The following is a 20,751-nucleotide window of genomic DNA, read 5'->3' on the forward strand; positions in this document are numbered from 1 at the left end:
CTTAGTTGTGGGATCTTGTTCCGTGTTGGCTTGTATGTGTATAGCCGGAGGACTTCGTTACGTTGTTTATTGTTTTGTTCTATGTTTATTGAGTAAAAATGTCATGGACATGGACAGTCATTTCTCTTTGCTTATTTGAGCTGTTCTTGCCATAATATGGACTTGGTCTTTTACCAAATAGGGCTATCTTCCACAAATTAACTTTTAAAAAGGCACACCTGTTAATTGAAATGCATTCCAGGTGACTACCTCATGAAGCTGGTTGAGAGAATGCCAAGAATGTGCAAAGCTGTGATCAAGGCAAAGGGTGGCTATTTGAAGAATCTCCAATATAAAATATATTTTGATTTGATTAACACTTTTTTGGTTACTACATGATTCCATATGTGTTATTTCAAAGTTTCAATGTCTTCACTATTATTCTTCAATGTAAAAAATAGTACAAATAAAGAAAAAGCCTTGAATGAGTAGGTGTGTCCAAACTTTTGACTGGTAGTATACATATTACCTCAACTAACCTGTGCCCTTGCACATTGACTGTACCGGAACCCCCTGTATATAGCCTCCCTGCTGTTATATTATTTTACTGCTGCTCTTTAATTATTTTTTACTTAACACTTATTTATCTTAAAACTGCATTGTTCGTTAAGAGCTTGTAAGCATTTCACTGTAAGGTCTACACCTGTTGTATTTGGCGCATGTGGCAATTTTGGTGCTGCCACATCAATTCCTGTTTTGGAGAGAATATATTTTTGTGAATACATTGAAATAAAACATTTTAGTTTCAAATAAATATCATAAAACATGTGTCAACCATCAATGTATATTACTACTGCACACCTTGCAATAGCAATTCCATGATGTTAAAGTTCAAATTGAGACATCTAGACCAAACCTTATCTGAGCTGTGTTAAGAATGACAGATCACCTGTCATAAAGTCTGGTGGCAGTTCAAACCAACCAGCACTAATACCATCACTACTGTGAACCGTGAGACGGTAAACATTAGAATGTTAGTTGAGCATGAAGGAGGAGGGAGTCTGAAACTGTAAGGGCAATGCCAGCGTCCCTAAATAACTGCAGTGGTTCATATTGAATGCCGGGGCAAGGTGGAGGATCTATTATTTAGTGTTTGGTACAAAATAAATAGACCTTACAGCCATGTGATCTAACCTCTGGTTGAACTAACATCCTACTGTTTGCTTTTTGGCTCATGTTTACTCTTTAGGTCACAGGAGAGAAAGAGGCTGATTGGCCCACATGGGAAAGTGGTTATGAAATATAGGCCAATAGGTGAGAGGAGACATATCTGAGACTGGGAGGAGTGGGAGGGTCAGTGCTCTGTACCAGATCTTTCTACCTTAAATTTTATTTGAAAGATCTCATTACAGTTCCTTCCTCCGCTTGGGTGACCGTTGGCATGGCTTACTGGATGTATTTATCATGTGGGTATAGGTTCAAGCAATATGCAGTTTATACCGTATCTATTTCATGTCGTATGGACAGCAACAGCAGATAGCACTCTCTCTACTCTGAATCAATTTAGTCCTGGACATCCACCTTCCCCAAATTCCTATAGAAAAACGCTAGCAATGTTTGTCCACAGAAGTGAGTAAAGTTCATACCCACACCCATTCCATGACTTTATCTGACTCAAAATGGTTATTTCCTACTGTTACTTGTTCTTTAAAGGAAATAAAGATAAGGACTGATAAGCCAGTGTCCAGTGTGTGATTGAAGGCAGTGTCCAAGCGAAGTAAAGACTCACCGGCTCCATGGCAACCGGTCAACAACACAGCGTTTCCTTCAATATGAGACTGCCAAAAAGTTGTGGCCAGAGAGAAGAAGTTACACATTCAGCAGTTGCAAGTGGGTTTTCAGAACAAGAGGAAAGTGAATGATTCAGAAGCAAGAGAAAAGGCCTCTGCTCACTTTGATCTAGCTGTAACATTGAGCGTGAACGTGGTGAGCTTTGGATCAAGTGTGGAAAAGTGTCTCATCATTTTTATCAATGTATTAACCCACTGGCATCTTAAAAGGTATAATACATTGGCTGTGCAGATGATTTCAATGCATCCAACGTTTCCGAGAGACTAAATGAGATTACAAAATTACACAAGTATCAAATACAGAGGGAAATGTAAAATTACCAAGGCAAATGGACGTCCCATTTCTCTGAATACCTCAGACAAGCTGTACTAAATAGGCTGAATTTGATACTAACCAACCAAATACAACTACCTTTTGACAGATCCTACGACAGGCTGACATGGAATAGACAGGGTGGACAAGTTGTACTAAATAGGCTGAATTTGATACTAACCAACCAAATACAACTACCTTTTGACAGATCCTATGACAGGTTAACATGGAATAGATAGGGTGGAACAAGATTACAAATCAATTATTTACTAGCCTTCTCAGAATGTACAGGCCTTTCAAAGAAAGACTTACAAGACACAACTTTGTTCTCCAGACAGAACCTTTGATGATGGTTAACACAGCGGCACACTGCAGAAAATGATTACCATATTTTCCGCACTATAAGGCGCACCGGAGTATAAGCCGCAGCAGCTAAATTGAATGATGTGTACATATATAAGCCGCACTGGACTATAAGCCGCAGGTGTTTTAATGTTTAATTACCACATGTAAGGGTTCGTGCACAGAGGGGATTGTCGGGAAAGAGATGGCTGCTTGAGGAAGCTCCCATTTATTAACATTTCAACAAACAAGTTGCATATTTGCATAACGTATTCAAGTGTTACCATTTAGTGCAATAGTAGCTACAGAACATATACTGTGCTGTGTAAACTGTACTGTATCACATAGCGTTTCAGACACACAAACTTTTCAACACTGCTCTCGTTCTGTCTCTCGTACCACTCTCGGTTCCACTTTTACTTTTGCGCGCTACCTGTCTCACTCTTTTCCGGCCTCCAGCTTTTCCTGCTGGAGCCCGCCGCTTAAAGGTGGGGGGCGCGGACCGGTCATAGAGCCCATAAAGTTGGTGGACTGTAACCTGTAAAATCCATAGATTTAGGAGGTGTTCTAGTGGCCGTTAGCTGTAAAAATCCATAGATTAGCCGCACCGTAAGGGTCGAAAAATTGGAAAAAAGGCGCGGCTTATAGTCCGAAAATTACGGTAATATTGCAGACACAGCAACACTTGTCTGACACCTAATGGCGTTTCAATTTAATAATTTTGTTGTTGTCCAATAAATTCACCTGTAAAAGTTTGTTGTTATCTATAACAAAGACCGTCAAAGGGAACAGACCCACTGTTTTTGTTCCTCTGCCTTGTGCCTTGGTTATTTAGGATTTATTTGTTCTGCACCACATGTTGGCACATCTGTGAAAGTACAGCACAGCTGCCATAGCATACTGGCAGGACCATTGATGTAGCTTGTTCCAGGGGAATAATGAGATGGATATGAGGACTGGATCAGTGGGCTCGTCCATTACCAGGAAACCTGTGTCCTGAAGAACTGGAAGCATCGGACAGAGGTAATGCTGACCTGGACAAGGACAAGCAAATGGTGCCAAATAGGGTCTTTGGTTGGTGTCTAGATCTTTGCAATAACAATCAGGAAGAAACTATGTCCTGGAACACACTACCCATTTGAACCCTGACAGCATACCATGTGTGTTGTATAGGGCACCAGCCATCTTTAGTAGTGGCTTTTGGTTCCCAGAGATGGCAAAGACTGGTCTGTGTATCTGAAGAAAAAAATAAGAGAAATCAACTATTGTCAACAAATCACCCAACACAAATTTTCTGCCAGAGTAGTCAGAGAACTGTGCAAACAGATATATGCAATTATCTATTTGTGGGCACTGACATATTTAAAGATAGTGCTGTGTATAATGTAACTATGTTTGACAGATGAAAATGAAGGTAAATGGTAATTTTTTCGCAGCCCCATATATTATGCATGGTTGTTTAGTATTCTGAGGCATTATGTCATCATAGTGTCCATCTTAGTTTGAACGTTAATGCATTTCTGCTCTGAGGTTGGAAGGTTTGTGCCATGAGAACTGATTAGAACACAGCAAATGTAATGTAAATACCATTAATGTATAGCAAACTTACCAGAGTTTCGATTACTTAGTTTAATGAATGTTCCATGGAATCGTCAATCTGTCAAATTGTAATATATAGCGTGCCAGTCATACGTGTTTGTCATGATAAGTAAGTTAATAACTTTGATGTGTCCTTATTTCGTGCCTTCATACATTTCAGGGGGGTTTTTCATAGAAAAGAGACTCACTATGTCTTCAGAATTCCAATATGCTTTCACTGATCCAATGTATGAGACTTTCCAAAGACTATAACCATTTTATGTATAATACACTAATACCATTGTGCCACAATCATCACAGTCAAATAAATGAAACAGAAAGGTTAACGTTGCTTTTCTTCTCGAAAGGTTTGAAACAATCACTCTATTTTCTGAGTGTCAAGTAATGGACAGGCTTTCGATATATATCCCGAGAATATTTCTCCCCATTTAGCTTAATCATAACAGCAGTTATTGACCAAATGTCAAATACTCCCAGCTCTACCTTAATGAGTGGCACAATTAGGCAGAAATGGACACACTAAGGGCTTACTTATTGACGTGTAGCAGAGGTCTGGCCTCGATGACGAGTGTTTTGCAAAGGGGGCCTTTTTTATGCCATGCACTAATGCACCTTCATTTGCTGACGTACAACGGTGGTAGGCCTGATCACCGACGGAGATGAGACAGCCTACAGGGAGGAGGTCAGAGACATAGCAGTGTGGTGCCAGGACAACAGCCTCTCTCTCAACGTCAGTAAGACCAAGGAGCTGAGTGTGGACTACAGGAGAAAGAAGGGATCACACCCCCATCCACATCGAAGGAGGCTGTAGTGAAGCGGGTCGAGAGGTTCAAGTTCCTCTGTGTCCACATCACTAAGGAATTAACATGGTCCACACGCACCTACACAGTCGTGAAGAGGGCACGACAATGCTTCTTCCCCCTCAGGAGGCTGAAAAGATTTGGCATGGGCCCTCGGATCCTCAAAAAGTTCTACAGCTGCACCATTGAGAGCATCTTGACTGGCTGCATCCCCGCTTGGTATGGCAAATGCACCGCCCTTGACCGCAAATTGCTACAGAGGGTGGTGCGGACAGCCCAGTACATCACTGGGGCCGAGCTCCCTGTCATCCAGGACCTCTATAGAAGGTGGTGTCAGCGGAAAGCCCGTAAAATTGCCAAAGACTCCAGCCATCCAAGTCATAGACTGTTCACTCTGCTACCGTCCGGCAAATGGTACCGGAGCATCGGCTCTCGGACCATCAGGCTCCAAGACAGCTTCTACCCCCAAGCCATAAGACTGCTAAATAGTTAATTAAATGGTTACCCGGACTATCTGCACAGACCCTATATTGCACTGACTCTATGCACACTCACAAGATTACATACACTGACAATCTCACACAAAACTCACACACATAACACACACACACACACACACACCAACACAACACAAACACACATACGATTTTACGCTCATCATATGCTGCTGCTACTCTGTTGATTATTTTGCTTGTATTATTATCTATCCTGATGCCTAGTCACTTTACCATGCCTTCATGTACATATCTACCTTAAATACCTTATTATTATTATTATCTATGCTGATGCCTAGTCACTTTACCATGCCTTCATGTACATATCTACCTTAAATACCTTATTATTATCTATGCTGATGCCTAGTCACTTTACCATGCCTTCATGTACATATCTACCTTAAATACCTTATTATTATCTATGCTGATGCCTAGTCACTTTACCATGCCTTCATGTACATATCTACCTTAAATACCTTATTATTATCTATGCTGATGCCTAGTCACTTTACCATGCCTTCATGTACATACAGTGGAGAGAACAAGTATTTGATACACTGCCGATTTTGCAGGTTTTCCTACTTACAAAGCATGTAGAGGTCTGTAATTTTTATCATAGGTACACTTCAACTGTGAGAGACGGAATCTAAAAAATCCAGAAAATCACATTGTATGAATTTTAAGTAATTAATTTGCATTTTATTGCATGACATAAGTATTTGATCACCTACCAACCAGTAAGAATTCCGGCTCTCACAGACCTGTTAGTTTTTCTTTAAGAAGCCCTCCTGTTCTCCACTCATTACCTGTATTAACTGCACCTGTTTGAACTCGTTACCTGTAAAAAGACACCTGTCCACACACTCAATCAAACAGACTCCAACCTCTCCACAATGGCCAAGACCAGAGAGCTGTGTAAGGACATCAGGGATAAAATTGTAGACCTGCACAAGGCTGGGATGGGCTACAGGACAATAGGCAAGCAGCTTGGTGAGAAGGCAACAACTGTTGGCGCAATTATTAGAAAATGGAAGAAGTTCAAGATGACGGTCAATCACCCTCGGTCTGGGGCTCCATGCAAGATCTCACCTCGTGGGGCATCAATGATCATGAGGAAGTTGAGGGATCAGCCCAGAACTACACAGCACCTGGTCAATGACCTGAAGAGAGCTGGGACCACAGTCTCAAAGAAAACCATTAGTAACACACTACGCTGTCATGGATTAAAATCCTGCAGCGCACGCAAGGTCCCCCTGCTCAAGCCAGCGCATGTCCAGGCCCGTCTGAAGTTTGCCAATGACCATCTGGATGATCCAGAGGAGGAATGGGAGAAGGTCATGTGGTCTGATGAGACAAAAATATAGCTTTTTGGTCTAAACTCCACTCGCCGTGTTTGGAGGAAGAAAAGGATGAGTACAACCCCAAGAACACCATCCCAACCGTGAAGCATGGAGGTGGAAACATCATTCTTTGGGGATGTTTTTCTGCAAAGGGGACAGGACGACTGCACCGTATTGAGGGGAGGATGGATGGGGCCATGTATCGCGAGATCTTGGCCAACAACCTCCATCCCTCAGTAAGAGCATTGAAGATGGGTCGTGGCTGGGTCTTCCAGCATGACAACGACCCGAAACACACAGCCAGGGCAACTAAGGAGTGGCTCCGTAAGACGCATTTCAAGGTCCTGGAGTGGCCTAGCCAGTCTCCAGACCTGAACCCAATAGAACATCTTTGGAGGGAGCTGAAGCGACAGCCCCGCTGAAGCGACATTGCCCAGCGACAGCCCCGAAACCTGAAGGATCTGGAGAAGGTCTGTATGGAGGAGTGGGCCAAAATCCCTGCTGCAGTGTGTGCAAAGCTGGTCAAGACCTACAGGAAACGTATGATCTCTGTAATTGCAAACAAAGGTTTCTGTACCAAATATTAAGTTCTGCTTTTCTGATGTATCAAATACTTATGTCATGCAATAAAATGGAAATTAATTACTTAAAAATCATACAATGTGATTTTCTGGATTTTTGTTTTAGATTCCGTCTCTCACAGTTGAAGTGCACCTATGATAAAAATTACAGACCTCTACATGCTTTGTAAGTAGGAAAACCTGCAAAATCGGCAGTGTATCAAATACTTGTTCTCCCCACTGTATCTACCTTAAATACCTCATACCCATGCACATTGATCTGCTACTGGTACTCCCTGTAATACAGCTCCATTCTTGTGTACTTTATTCCTCTTGTGTTACTATTTTTCTTTTTATTATTCTTTTTTTATCTCTGTATTGTTGGGAAGGGCTCATAGGCAAGCATTTAATGGTAAAGTCTACACCCGTTGTATTCGGCATATGTGACTAATACAATTTGATTTGATTTGACACAACAGCCTCATCTATGTTCCTTGATGTAATTGTCTTTCACATGAAAATTCAGCATATAATGAAAAGATATTGAGCCAAATGGAAAAAGGAGTGGACAGGGAAGGTTGATGATGGGTAAAGGGAGTGAATTCAGCAAGGACTGCCTAGTTGGAGATTTATATGCACATGCATACTGGAGTGTTATTGGCTGTTCATTAGTATGTGCCTAGGGCTCTAACAGTATGGAGTCTACAGTACCTGGAACGGACTCATCACGCATCTATAAAGTCTGAGGTGACTCATACAGTTTTCATTGACTGCTTCTAGAGGTCTACTAACTGGTGAAATAGGAGAACATTGTGTATATTATGTTAATATGTACGTGACCAAAGTAACAAAGTGAGATTCGGACAGACGCACCGACAAGATAAGACAGACCAGACCAGACCAGATGGACAGATAGACACTAAGGCACAACCAGAGAGTTATATTCTGGTCTCTATCCCAATGTCTACCTCTGCTGCATAACAAGCAACATGATCAAACTCCAATGATTGAGGTTGGAAGTGTTCTCTGAGTTGAAAGCACTGACAAGGTTTCTGTTAGAAATGCCAATTACATCTAATTATAGTTAATCATCCATTGTTTGGTCTACAATGGAATCATCAACAAAAATGCAAGAAAAACAAATATATTAAGCACAGCCATATCCAGTCAATAGCCACACATATGCATCGGGAGGAACCTAGCTCTGCACAAATGGATTTGTGATGAAGTCTAACCAAAACTCTGTTCCCCTGTTCTCATGTTCTCCCATCATTCACTTCTCCAAATAGGCCTGTCAGCCATGATAATACATTATCCATTCATCAACACGTCATTTCTACCTCGGCACATAATGGAAAAACAAAAAGGTCAAACAACAGAATTTTGTGTTTGCTACCTAAAGTGTGCCATTCAGCATTTTAATTAACTAGAAGAATGAATGAGCTGCGAGCATTAAAAGCCTTGTTTCGCTCCGAATCATACACTAGAGAGGCAGGCAAGACGGCGTGGTTACATTAAAAAAATGGTGAAGCCGAAGAACAACGATCCCCGATCCCTAGGCGGAGGGGATGACTTTACAAACACTGAGCCATAGTGAATATCCTCTTATTACCATGCCGCTCCCTCAAGATGGATGATAGTTCTGTTGCTCTCGATTCCCTTTGAAGGTTTAGCCAGACTTTATCTCCACCCAATCTGATATTAGCTAGGATGCGACCCCTCTGGCGAAGATAGAAATCATACGCCATATGTCATGTCACACACAGCAGATGCATGAAACATACTACACAACTACAGCCAGCTTTCTCTTGGTTCCTGTCTGGCTGAAGTGAATCTCCTGTGTCTGTTGTTGAAACATCACAATGGCTTTTAAACAAAGGCAGACTCTGAAGGGAGGTGTTAGCCAAAGTGGGGCTTTGTGAATAATTGCTGATACCATGGAGCAGCTACAGGCGGCATGCTGGCGGAGAGGCACTCATGGTTGACTAATGATCAGCCTGGCTTCTACCCCAAATGAGAAGTGACAAGAATCCAGATGAGTGGCAACTGGCTGATGGACTACAATACCCAGACAAACGCAGGAAGGGTTCCATGCATGGAATCATGGGAACTGTAGTGCCATGTCATCATTGTGTATATTAAAAATGCCCTGGTCATCAGCTGTACCTCCCATGGATGGATAACAAGTTGACTGGAGTATGAAATTGAGTTCAACATGAGCTAGTCAGGGCCAACATGGTTTAAAGTAGCTGTCCAGTGTTTCCAGATTTCTATGAAATGTGATCATAATGAATTACAATATGGGTGAGATCATTTTTCTTTCCAAGTATGTTAAAAAGCAGCTTTTCTGTGTTTGAATAGTATGGGCATACCACAACAACAGAATGGTGTGGTCGTATATGGGTCAGTAAAAATATCCATGAAACTGGCCATCTCAGCCAATGACCCAATGAGCCGTTTCGACCAAAACATGACATCATCCTCTATGAGGAAATAGTAAGCATTTTTTAAATGGTCTGTTTGAGATACAAGTTTGAGGTGTTTCCAAAGTATAATTTTCTCTCATTTATGTTTTGGCCACAAATACAAGTATAGTACGATTCAACAACACTATTTGGGTATGAGTTAACAGATTATGAGCTTATAAAAGTGAGATTTTCACTGGACAGTTACTTTAACACTTCAGCCAGCCTGGTAGAGGTTACAGAGTAATGTGTGGTTTGACTCACAGACTTCCGAGAATGTGTTAAACATGACTCATTCTGTTTTTTATCTAGGGTCCTGTAAATGTAATTACAATTTATCCTGGACTAGTTTGGTTTAGTGCATCTTGTACACTTTCTATGAAGTGTGTGAGTCAAATCACACATGAACAGGGCTCTAAGTCATACATTCAATCAGATCAAGCGTTAACCGGCAATAGCATACACCCGCATAGCGGATGTTTTGGAGGGTAGAACTGCATTGGAGCCGTTAAATCGGTGAACAGCTGCTCTTGGTCATTGTCACGAAGCCACACCCGCCCCACTCATGTTCAGAAATAATGACTCTCAAATTGAAAAATAATTAAACGAAATAATGAGGATTTCTATCATAATAATCGAGGTGTAGATTACATCTCACATTCCAGTGTTCCAACTTGTAAACACGGCTGCATGGGATTTCTGTTACTGCGACTCCGTGCAGCCAATGGCAATGTCCGCTTTAGGTATAATGTCGGGAGCCATTTGTGGATTTGACAGCTCTAACACAGTTCCACCTACAACACAGTCAAAACAACCTCTATGCAGATGTCGGCTAAAGCAGATCTGATTGAATAGAGCCCTTAGTCTTGTTTATGAAGACTGAGACTGAAACAGAAAGTCTGCAGAGAATCAAGAGCCTCTATTTTGCTCACAGAAAACAGAACTGGAGCTCTGAACACACAAAAGCCACACAAAAAACTAATAGCAAATGTCTGTGAGGAGATAATTATTTAGCTATTAAAATAGAACCCATTACAACTGTGTGGGCTAATTCTTTAGAATCCTTTGTCACTACATTGTTGCCACATTGTATTTTATTTTTATTTATTTACTATTTTAAAGTAAAACTGTGTGGGATCACGAACGGAAGGCACCATTTGTGGAACTTAAGATATTTATTTTAGCTTGATGTAAGAAAGTTTGTTTGATAAAGAATAATTTAGAAGACATGTATCAAAAAAGTATCAGGATGTGCATTGACTTCAATATGAGTTTAAAAGGTAAAAAGGTCTACCACTTTAAATATACCTTGTGCTAATTTAGTCTGACAATGTTTTTTTCATTGAAATTGGTAAAGCACATCCATACATAAATCATTTGAATATTTGTAACGTGCAATGAAAAAGTAGAACAGCTTTGAAATGGGATAATGTGAAAGCTACTTTAATGGCAAATTAAGTTAATGGAATATAAGATGACAGCCCTAGGCAACAGATATGCCTACTGAGATATACCTCAAGATTAAAGCAAAGGTGATATTTTCATAAAATGGATGAACAGCTCATCGTTTATTTGCATTAAGACATCGATTTGGCCTTTTGCTTTTTTATGATGGATATTTTATGATGCAACTTAGTAATGTCATGATGTAGAATGAAAGAAACTGCAACAATAAAAAAATACATATCACATAACCCTGACGTTGCTAAAAGTTCAAGGCATTGTGCGCTGATCTAAAAATAAGCTCTTTAACATAACCCTAACCTTCACTAACAGAGGTTAAAAAGCAAAACTGACCCTGGATCATTGCTTAGGGCTACATTTAAATCTACATTAGGGAGAGGGGGTGGAGGGGAACTAGGGTTGGGAATATATTATGACCCAACCAATGAGAGACTATTTTAAATACGTTGGGGACCATACTAAGATATAGGGCTTTGAGATTAGAAACCTAGCCATTATTTTTGAACCTCAGTTAATTTGAACTATCTGACTGTTCGACCTATAGTTAATGATATCCTTTGAAATATCCCCCTTAGGTTTAGAATAGCGCTTGGTAATTGAAACCATAACAGATCTCTTCGCTGGCCAACTCATATTAGCACTGCATTTAGGCTACAGCTAGCTAGCCATTGACAACTTTAAATAAAGAGCTGCAATGTTCTCTCAAAGTTCAAAATGCATTATTTATATAGTTATGGATCACAAGAATACACCTCTGAATATATATATATATATATATATATATATATATATATATACAGTGGGGGAAAAAGTATTTAGTCAGCCACCAATTGTGCAAGTTCTCCCACTTAAAAAGATGAGAGAGGCCTGTAATTGTCATCATAGGTACACGTCAACTATGACAGACAAATCCAGAAAATCACATTGTAGGACTTTTAATGAATTTATTTTCAAATTATGGTGGAAAATAAGTATTTGGTCACCTACAAACAAGATTTCTGGCTCTCACAGACCTGTAACTTCTTCTTTAAGAGGCTCCTCTGTCCTCCACTCGTTACCTGTATTAATGGGACCTGTTTGAACTTGTTATCAGTATAAAAGACACCTGTCCACAACCTCAAACAGTCACACTCCAAACTCCACTATGGCCAAGACCAAAGAGCTGTCAAAGGACACCAGAAACAAAATTGTAGACCTGCACCAGGCTGGGAAGACTGAATCTGCAATAGGTAAGCAGCTTGGTTTGAAGAAATCAACTGTGGGAGCAATTATTAGGAAATGGAAGACATACAAGACCACTGATAATCTCCCTCGATCTGGGGCTCCACGCAAGATCTCACCCCGTGGGGTCAAAATGATCACAAGAACGGTGAACAAAAATCCCAGAACGACACGGGGGGTCCTAGTGAATGACCTGCAGAGAGCTGGGACCAAAGTAACAAAGCCTACCATCAGTAACACACTACGCCGCCAGGGACTCAAATCCTGCAGTGCCAGACGTGTCCCCCTGCTTAAGCCAGTACATGTCCAGGCCCGTCTGAAGTTTGCTAGAGTGCATTTGGATGATCCAGAAGAGGATTGGGAGAATGTCATATGGTCAGATGAAACCAAAATATAATTTTTTGGTAAAAACTCAACTCGTCGTGTTTGGAGGACAAAGAATGCTGAGTTGCATCCAAAGAACACCATACCTACTGTGAAGCATGGGGGTGGAAACATCATGCTTTGGGGCTGTTTTTCTGCAAAGGGACCAGGACGACTGATCCGTGTAAAGGAAAGAATTAATGGGGCCATGTATCGTGAGATTTTGAGTGAAAACCTCCTTCCATCAGCAAGGGCATTGAAGATGAAACGTGGCTGGGTCTTTCAGCATGACAATGATCCCAAACACACCGCCCGGGCAACGAAGGAGTGGCTTCGTAAGAAGCATTTCAAGGTCCTGGAGTGGCCTAGCCAGTCTCCAGATTTCAACCACATAGAAAATCTTTGGAGGGAGTTGAAAGTCCGTGTTGCCCAGCGACAGCCCCAAAACATCACTGCTCTAGAGGAGATCTGCATGGAGGAATGGGCCAAAATACCAGCAACAGTGTGTGAAAACCTTGTGAAGACTTACAGAAAACGTTTGACCTGTGTCATTGCCAACAAAGGGTATATAACAAAGTATTGAGAAACTTTTGTTATTGACCAAATACTTATTTTCCACCATAATTTGCAAATAAATTCATAAAAAATCCTACAATGTGATTTTCTGGATTTTCTTTTCTCATTTTGTCTGTCATAGTTGACGTGTTCCCTATGATGAAAATTACAGGCCACTCTCATCTTTTTAAGTGGGAGAACTTGCACAATTGGTGGCTGACTAAATACTTTTTTCCCCACTGTTTATTCAGAGGTGTATTCTTGTGATCCATAACTATATAAATAATGCATTCCACAAATTAACTTTTAAGAAGGCACACCTGTTAATATACAGTGGGGAAAAAAAGTATTTAGTCAGCCACCAATTGTGCAAGTTCTCCCACTTAAGAAGATGAGAGAGGCCTGTAATTTTCATCATAGGTACACGTCAACTATGACAGACAAAATGAGAAAAAAAAATCCAGAAAATCACATTGTAGGATTTTTAATGAATTATTTGCAAATTATGGTGGAAAATAAGTATTTGGTTAATATCAAAAGTTTCTCAATACTTTGTTATATACCCTTTGTTGGCAATGACACAGGTCAAATGTTTTCTGTAAGTCTTCACAAGGTTTTCACACACTGGTGCTGGTATTTTGGCCCATTCCTCCATGCAGATCTCCTCTAGAGCAGTGATGTTTTGGGGCTGTCGCTGGGCAACACGGACTTTCAACTCCCTCCAAAGATTTTCTATGGGGTTGAGATCTGGAGACTCCAGGACCTTGAAATGCTTCTTACGAAGCCACTCCTTCGTTGCCCGGGCGGTGTGTTTGTGATCATTGTCATGCTGAAAGACCCAGCCACGTTTCATCTTCAATGCCCTTGCTGATGGAAGGAGGTTTTCACTAAAAATCTCACGATACATGGCCCCATTCATTTTTCCTTTACACGGATCAGTCGTCCTGGTCCCTTTGCAGAAAAACTGCCCCAAAGTATGATGTTTTCACTCCCATGCTTCACAGTAGGTATGGTGTTCTTTGGATGCAACTCAGCATTCTTTGTCCTCCAAACACGACAAGTTGAGTTTTTACCAAAAGTTCTATTTTGGTTTCATCTGACCATGTGACTTTCTCCCAATCCTCTTCTGGATGCACTCTAGCAAACTTCAGACGGGCCTGGACATGTACTGGCTTAAGCAGGGGGACACATCTAGCACTGCAGGATTTGAGTCCCTGGCGGCGTAGTGTGTTACTGATGGTAGGCTTTGTTACTTTGGTCCCAGCTCTCTGCAGGTCATTCACTAGGTCCCCCCGTGTGGTTCTGGGATTTTTGCTCACTGTTCTTGTGATCATTTTGACCACGGGGTGAGATCTTGCGTGGAGCCCCAGATCGAGGGAGATTATCAGTGGTCTTGTATGTCTTCCATTTCCTAATAATTGCTCCCACAGTTGATTTCTTAAAACTAAGCTGCTTACCTATTGCAGATTCAGTCTTCCCAGCCTGGTGCAGGTCTACAATTTTTTTTCTGGTGTCCTTTGACAGCTCTTTGGTCTTGGCCATATTGGAGTTTGGAGTGTGACTGTTTGAGGTTGTGGACAGGTGTCTTTTATACTGATATCAAGTTCAAACAGGTGCCATTAATACAGGTAACGAGTGGAGGACAGAGGAGCCTCTTAAAGAAGAAGTTACTGGTCTGTGAGAGCCAGAAATCTTGCTAGTTTGTAGGTGACCAAATACTTATTTTCCACCATAATTTGCAAATAAATTCATTAAAAATCCTACAATGTGATTTTCTGGATTTTCTTTTCTCAATTTGTCTGTCATAGTTGACGTGTACCTATGATGAAAATTACAGGCCTCTCTCATCTTTTTAAGTGGGAGAACTTGCACAATTGGTGGCTGACTAAATACTTTTTTTCCCCACTGTATATACTACCAGTCAAAAGTTTGGACACACCTACTCATTCAAGGTTTTTTCTTTATTTTTACTATTTTTTACATTGTAGAATAATAGTTAAGACATCAAAACTATGAAATAACACACATGGAATCATGTAGAAACCAAAAAACTGTTAAACAAATCTAAATATATTTTATATTTGAGATTCTTCAAATAGCCACCCTTTGCCTTCATGACAGCTTTGCACACTCTTGGCATTCTCTCAACCAGCTTCATGAGGTAGTCACCTGGAATGCATTTCAATTAACAGGTGTGCCTTCTTAAAAGTTAATTTGTGGAATGTATTTCCTTCTTAATGCGTTTGAGCCAATCAGTTGTGTTGTTACAAGGTAGGGGGGCTATACAGAAGATAGCCCTATTTGGTAAAAGACCAAGTCCATATTATGGCAAGAACAGCTCAAATAAGCAATGAGAAACGACAGTCCATCATTAATTTAAGACAAGAAGGTCAGTCAATACTCTGCTGCAGAGGATAAATTCATTAGAGTTACCAGCCTCAGAAATTGCAGCCAGAATAAATGCTTCACAGAGTTCAAGTCACAGACACATCTCAACATCAACTGTTCAGAGATGACTGTGTGAATCAGGCCTTCACGGTTGAATTGCTGCAAAGAACCACTACTAAAGGACACCAACAATAAGAAGAGACCTGCTTCAGCCAAGAAACACGAGCAATGGATATTAGACCGGTGGACATTAGACCGGTGGAAATATGTCCTTTGGTCTGGAATCCAAATTTGAGATTTCTGGTTCCAACAGCCGTTTCTTTGTGAGACACGGTGTGGGTGATCGGATGATCTCCGCATGTGTAGTTCCCACCATAAAGCATGGAGGAGGAGGGGTTATGGTGTGGGGGTGCTTTGCTGGTGACACTGTCTGTGATTTATTTAGAATTCAAGGCACACTTAACCAGCATGGCTACCACAGCATTCTGCAGTGATACGCCATCCCATCTGGTTTGGGCTTAGTGGGACTATCATTTGTTTTTCAACAGGACAATGATCCAACACACCTCCAGGCTGTGTAAGGGCTATTTTACCAAGAAGGAGAATGATGGAGTGCTGCATCAGATGACCTGACCTCCACAATCCCCCGACCTCAACCCAATTGAGATGATTTGGGATGAGTCGGATGGCAGAGTGAAGAAAAAGTATCCAGCAAGTGCTCAGCATATGTGGGAACTCCTTCAAGACTTTTGGAAAAGTATTCCAGGTGAAGCTGGTTGAGAGAATGCCAAGAGTGTGCAAAGCTGTCATCATAGCTATTTGAAGAATCTAAATATAAAATATGTTTAACACTTTTCTGGTTACTACATGATTCCATATGTGTTATTTCATAGATTTGATGTCTTCACTAGTATTCTACAATGTAGAAAATAGTAAAAATAAAGAAAAAACGTTGAATGAGCAGGTGTGTCCAAACTTTTGACTGTTATATACAGTATATATACAGTGAGGGAAAAAAGTATTTGATCCCCTGCTGATTTTGTACGTTTGCCCACTGACAAAGACATGATCAGTCTATAATTTTAATGGTAGGTTTATTTGAACAGTGAGAGACAGAATAACAACAACAAAAATCCAGAAGAACGCATGTCAAAAATGATATAAATTGATTTGCATTTTAATGAGGGAAATAAGTATTTGACCCCTCTGTATTTGAACCCTTGTTGGCAATCACAGAGGTCAGACGTTTCTTGTAGTTGGCCACCAGGTTTGCACACATCTCAGGAGGGATTTTGTCCCACTCATCTTTGCAGATCTTCTCCAAGTCATTAAGGTTTTGAGGCTGACGTTTGGCAACTTGAACCTTCTGCTCCCTCCACAGATTATCTATGGGATTAAGGTCTGGAGACTGGCTAGGCCACTCCAGGACCTTAAAGTGCTTCTTCTTGAGCCACTCCTTTGTTGCCTTGGCCGTGTGTTTTGGGTCATTTTCATGCTGGAATACCCATCCACGACCCATTTTCAATGCCCTGGCTGAGGGAAGGAGGTTCTCACCCAAGATTTGACGGTACATGGCCCCGTCCATCGTCCCTTTGATGCGGTGAAGTTGTCCTGTCCCCTTAGCAGAAAAACACCCCCAAAGCATAATGTTTCCACCTCCATGTTTGACGGTGGGGATGGTGTTCTTGGGGTCATAGGCAGCATTCCTCCTCCTCCAAACACGGCGAGTTGAGTTGATGCCAAAGAGCTCGATTTTGGTCTCATCTGACAACAACACTTTCACCCAGTTCTCCTCTGAATCATTCAGATGTTCATTGGCAAACTTCAGACGGCCCTGTATATGTGCTTTCTTGAGCAGGGGGACCTTGCGGCGCTGCAGGATTTCAGTCCTTCACGGCGTAGTGTGTTACCAATTGTTTTCTTGGTGACTATGGTCCCAGCTGCCTTGAGATCATTGACAAGATCCTCCCGTATAGTTCTGGGCTGATTCCTCACCGTTCTCATGATCATTGCAACTCCACGAGGTGAGATCTTGCATGGAGCCCCAGGCCGAGGGAGATTGACAGTTATTTTGTGTTTCTTTCATTTGCGAATAATCGCACCAACTGTTGTCACCTTCTCACCAAGCTGCTTGGCGATGGTCTTGTAGCCCATTACAGCCTTGTGTAGGTCTACAATCTTGTCCCTGACATCCTTGGAGAGCTCTTTGGTCTTGGCCATGGTGGAGAGTTTGGAATCTGATTGATTGCTTCTGTGGACAGGTGTCTTTTATACAGGTAAGAAGCTGAGATTAGGAGCACTCCCTTTAAGAGTGTAATAATATAATATAATAATATATAATATGCCATTTAGCAGACGCTTTTATCCAAAGCGACTTACAGTCATGCGTGCATACATTTTTGTGTATGGGTGGTCCCGGGGATCGAACCCACTACCTTGGCGTTACAAGCGCCGTGCTCTACCAGTTGAGCTACAGAGGAGTGTGCTCCTAATCTCAGCTCATTACCTGTATAAAAGACACCTGGGAGCCAGAAATCTTTCTGATTGAGAGGGGGTCAAATACTTATTTCCCTAATTAAAATGCAAATCAATTCATAACATTTTTGACATGCGTTTTTCTGGATTTTGTTGTTGTTATTCTGTCTCTCACTGTTCAAATAAACCTACCATTAAAATGATAGACTGATCATTTCTTTGTCAGTGGGCAAACGTACAAAATCAGCAGGGGATCAAATACTTTTTTCCCTCACTGTACATTGTTTTTTTTTCATATTCAAAATTAATAACAATCCATAGGGAAGTCTATCATGATAATATATTTGGAAGGACCAGTAATTATAAAACTAGGCCATATACCAATGGGAGATAATTAACAGTAGCAAATCCCTATGAGGTTTTTAGGAAAAAGAGTCTTTGACAAAGCCATTCAATTATGTCCGTCCCACTGGGTCTGGATATATAGAATATAGAATGTCTATATTAGGTACATGACAAATGGAAGGTTCCAATGGGAATGATCCATGTGAGGGTATGGTGGACTGTGGTAGACATTGAACCCCCAATGAATAGGTAGCCATCAGGCTGATGCCTTTGTCATTTTCTTTGCATCTTGTCAATCTTACATTGACATAAAGTGAACGTTTTGATTTATAAGAAAACACAGTTACAACTCAATTTAGTAATTAGTATAGAGTTAAAGGGAAAGTCCACTTCCCCCCCAAAAAATTGTTTGTCATTTTTATACATTTGAAGTCAAATTGTGACCATGTTCCACATTGTCTCTCATAGATTGAGCTCATTATCTTCTTCCAACAGTAAAGATATGCTTCATATGTGATGTATTGACCTGTATACAGTACCCTGCATCATGCTCATCTGTTTAATGAGGACTGGCATTAGTTAAGAAGTTAGGCTCATAAGGAGTGACTTGGCCCACTATATATAGACTGGACTTCAATGTCTTGTTGATCTTACTTTCTTTCAGAAAGACAACTAACTGTAAAAATGAAACATAGATGCTTCACAAATCATTTATAAGCAAATGTCACAGTATATAAGAGTGATATAACAGGAGCATTCTCTCTCACACACAGGCATGTGCCCACACACTTTTGTTTGGGTTGCCATGGCGCCACCAAAGATGGTGGATAAATGAAGATGAACCACTCAGGCTGTTTACTATTGAAAAAGATTGTCAGTTCCGACCTGCGTAATGGGGTGGCTCTCTCTTAAGGCACCAATGCATTAGCAGCTGGGTATGGTCTGCTTAGTTCATGTATATGAAGAAGATATATTTAAAAAACGTATTTGTATTTTATTGTTTTTAAGTGTTTTTTGTATTGACATTTATCTATCAGCTTTTTGTTTTTTGATTGCTTATTTAGAAGTAGTAATTCATTGGTCATCTTGAATGACCAATGTTTATGGCTAGCTAGCTTGGGGACTGTTTGGAGAGAGAAGCAGAAAAAGTGATAAGATAAGCATGCAGAGATGGCTCGGTCTAGTGGATAAACTACCACTCTGACTGATAATATGGTGTGGTGAGCTTCCAGCGCCTTTGTGGCAGCATAGTTTAGCATCACCCAAGTGGGTGCTACACGGTGCTAGTGGAGAGAAGAGTGGCTAGCCAGCTAACTAACTAAACATCTACATCTCGGTGCACAAAGGACGTGAGGGGACAGCTAGATGCGGTGCTGAGGCTCCGGACCTGACTGTCTTTCTACTCTGACCGGCTCCCTTCTCCATTCATCCATCAATCAATGCTTCCTCCGCTCCCAATGCCATCACATCTGCTTCAACTCTATCATCCATCATCCCTTTCAGTTCCATTGCTTTCACAATGTATCGATTTGTTGTTGTATGTTTGCTTGTACTTGTATATGCAATTCAGCTTTTAGCTGACATGTATGCAAAATAAAACTAAACACACACACACACACAAACACTGTCTGTTGTCATCCAGTCTATATGCAATTTCAGTCAGCATGCACAGGGTGACAGTGTAGAAAAGACTAGGATGGGGATGATGACTATGTCCTCCTGAGCGACAAACCGTTGTCATGAAATCAACAAGCCGAGTCAAACTATGAAGCAACTTTATCCTATACCTACCGTAATGTGTTGATCTATTTCTTTGGATAAAAAGTGTCTGCTAAATGGCATATATTCTATTACACAGAGGCACATGACTATGCCATGTCCTATTTCCTGTGCTCAAACTGTCACCCCCTCTTGCAAGAAAATGTTGCTTATAACATTGGGAGAAACATCCATCTTGGATTTCATATCAACTTCAATGTCTTCTTTGAAAGGGACACAGTTCAGAAGCGTGCAGGTTGTTATGGTACCGCATTTTCATTGGCAGACAACACATTTTTACCCAACCAGAAAATAAGTTGTTGAACACATAAAGGTTTGATTGGCTCAGTGCACGCAGTGATTAGAGATCAAATTGGGGAGAGAGGCAACGGATGTTCAGGTTCATGCTATGCTATTAACATTCAGTACGGGTGATAAAT

This window comes from Coregonus clupeaformis, chromosome 29 (genome assembly GCF_020615455.1).
Source record: "Coregonus clupeaformis isolate EN_2021a chromosome 29, ASM2061545v1, whole genome shotgun sequence".
Classification (NCBI taxonomy): Eukaryota; Metazoa; Chordata; class Actinopteri; order Salmoniformes; family Salmonidae; genus Coregonus; species Coregonus clupeaformis.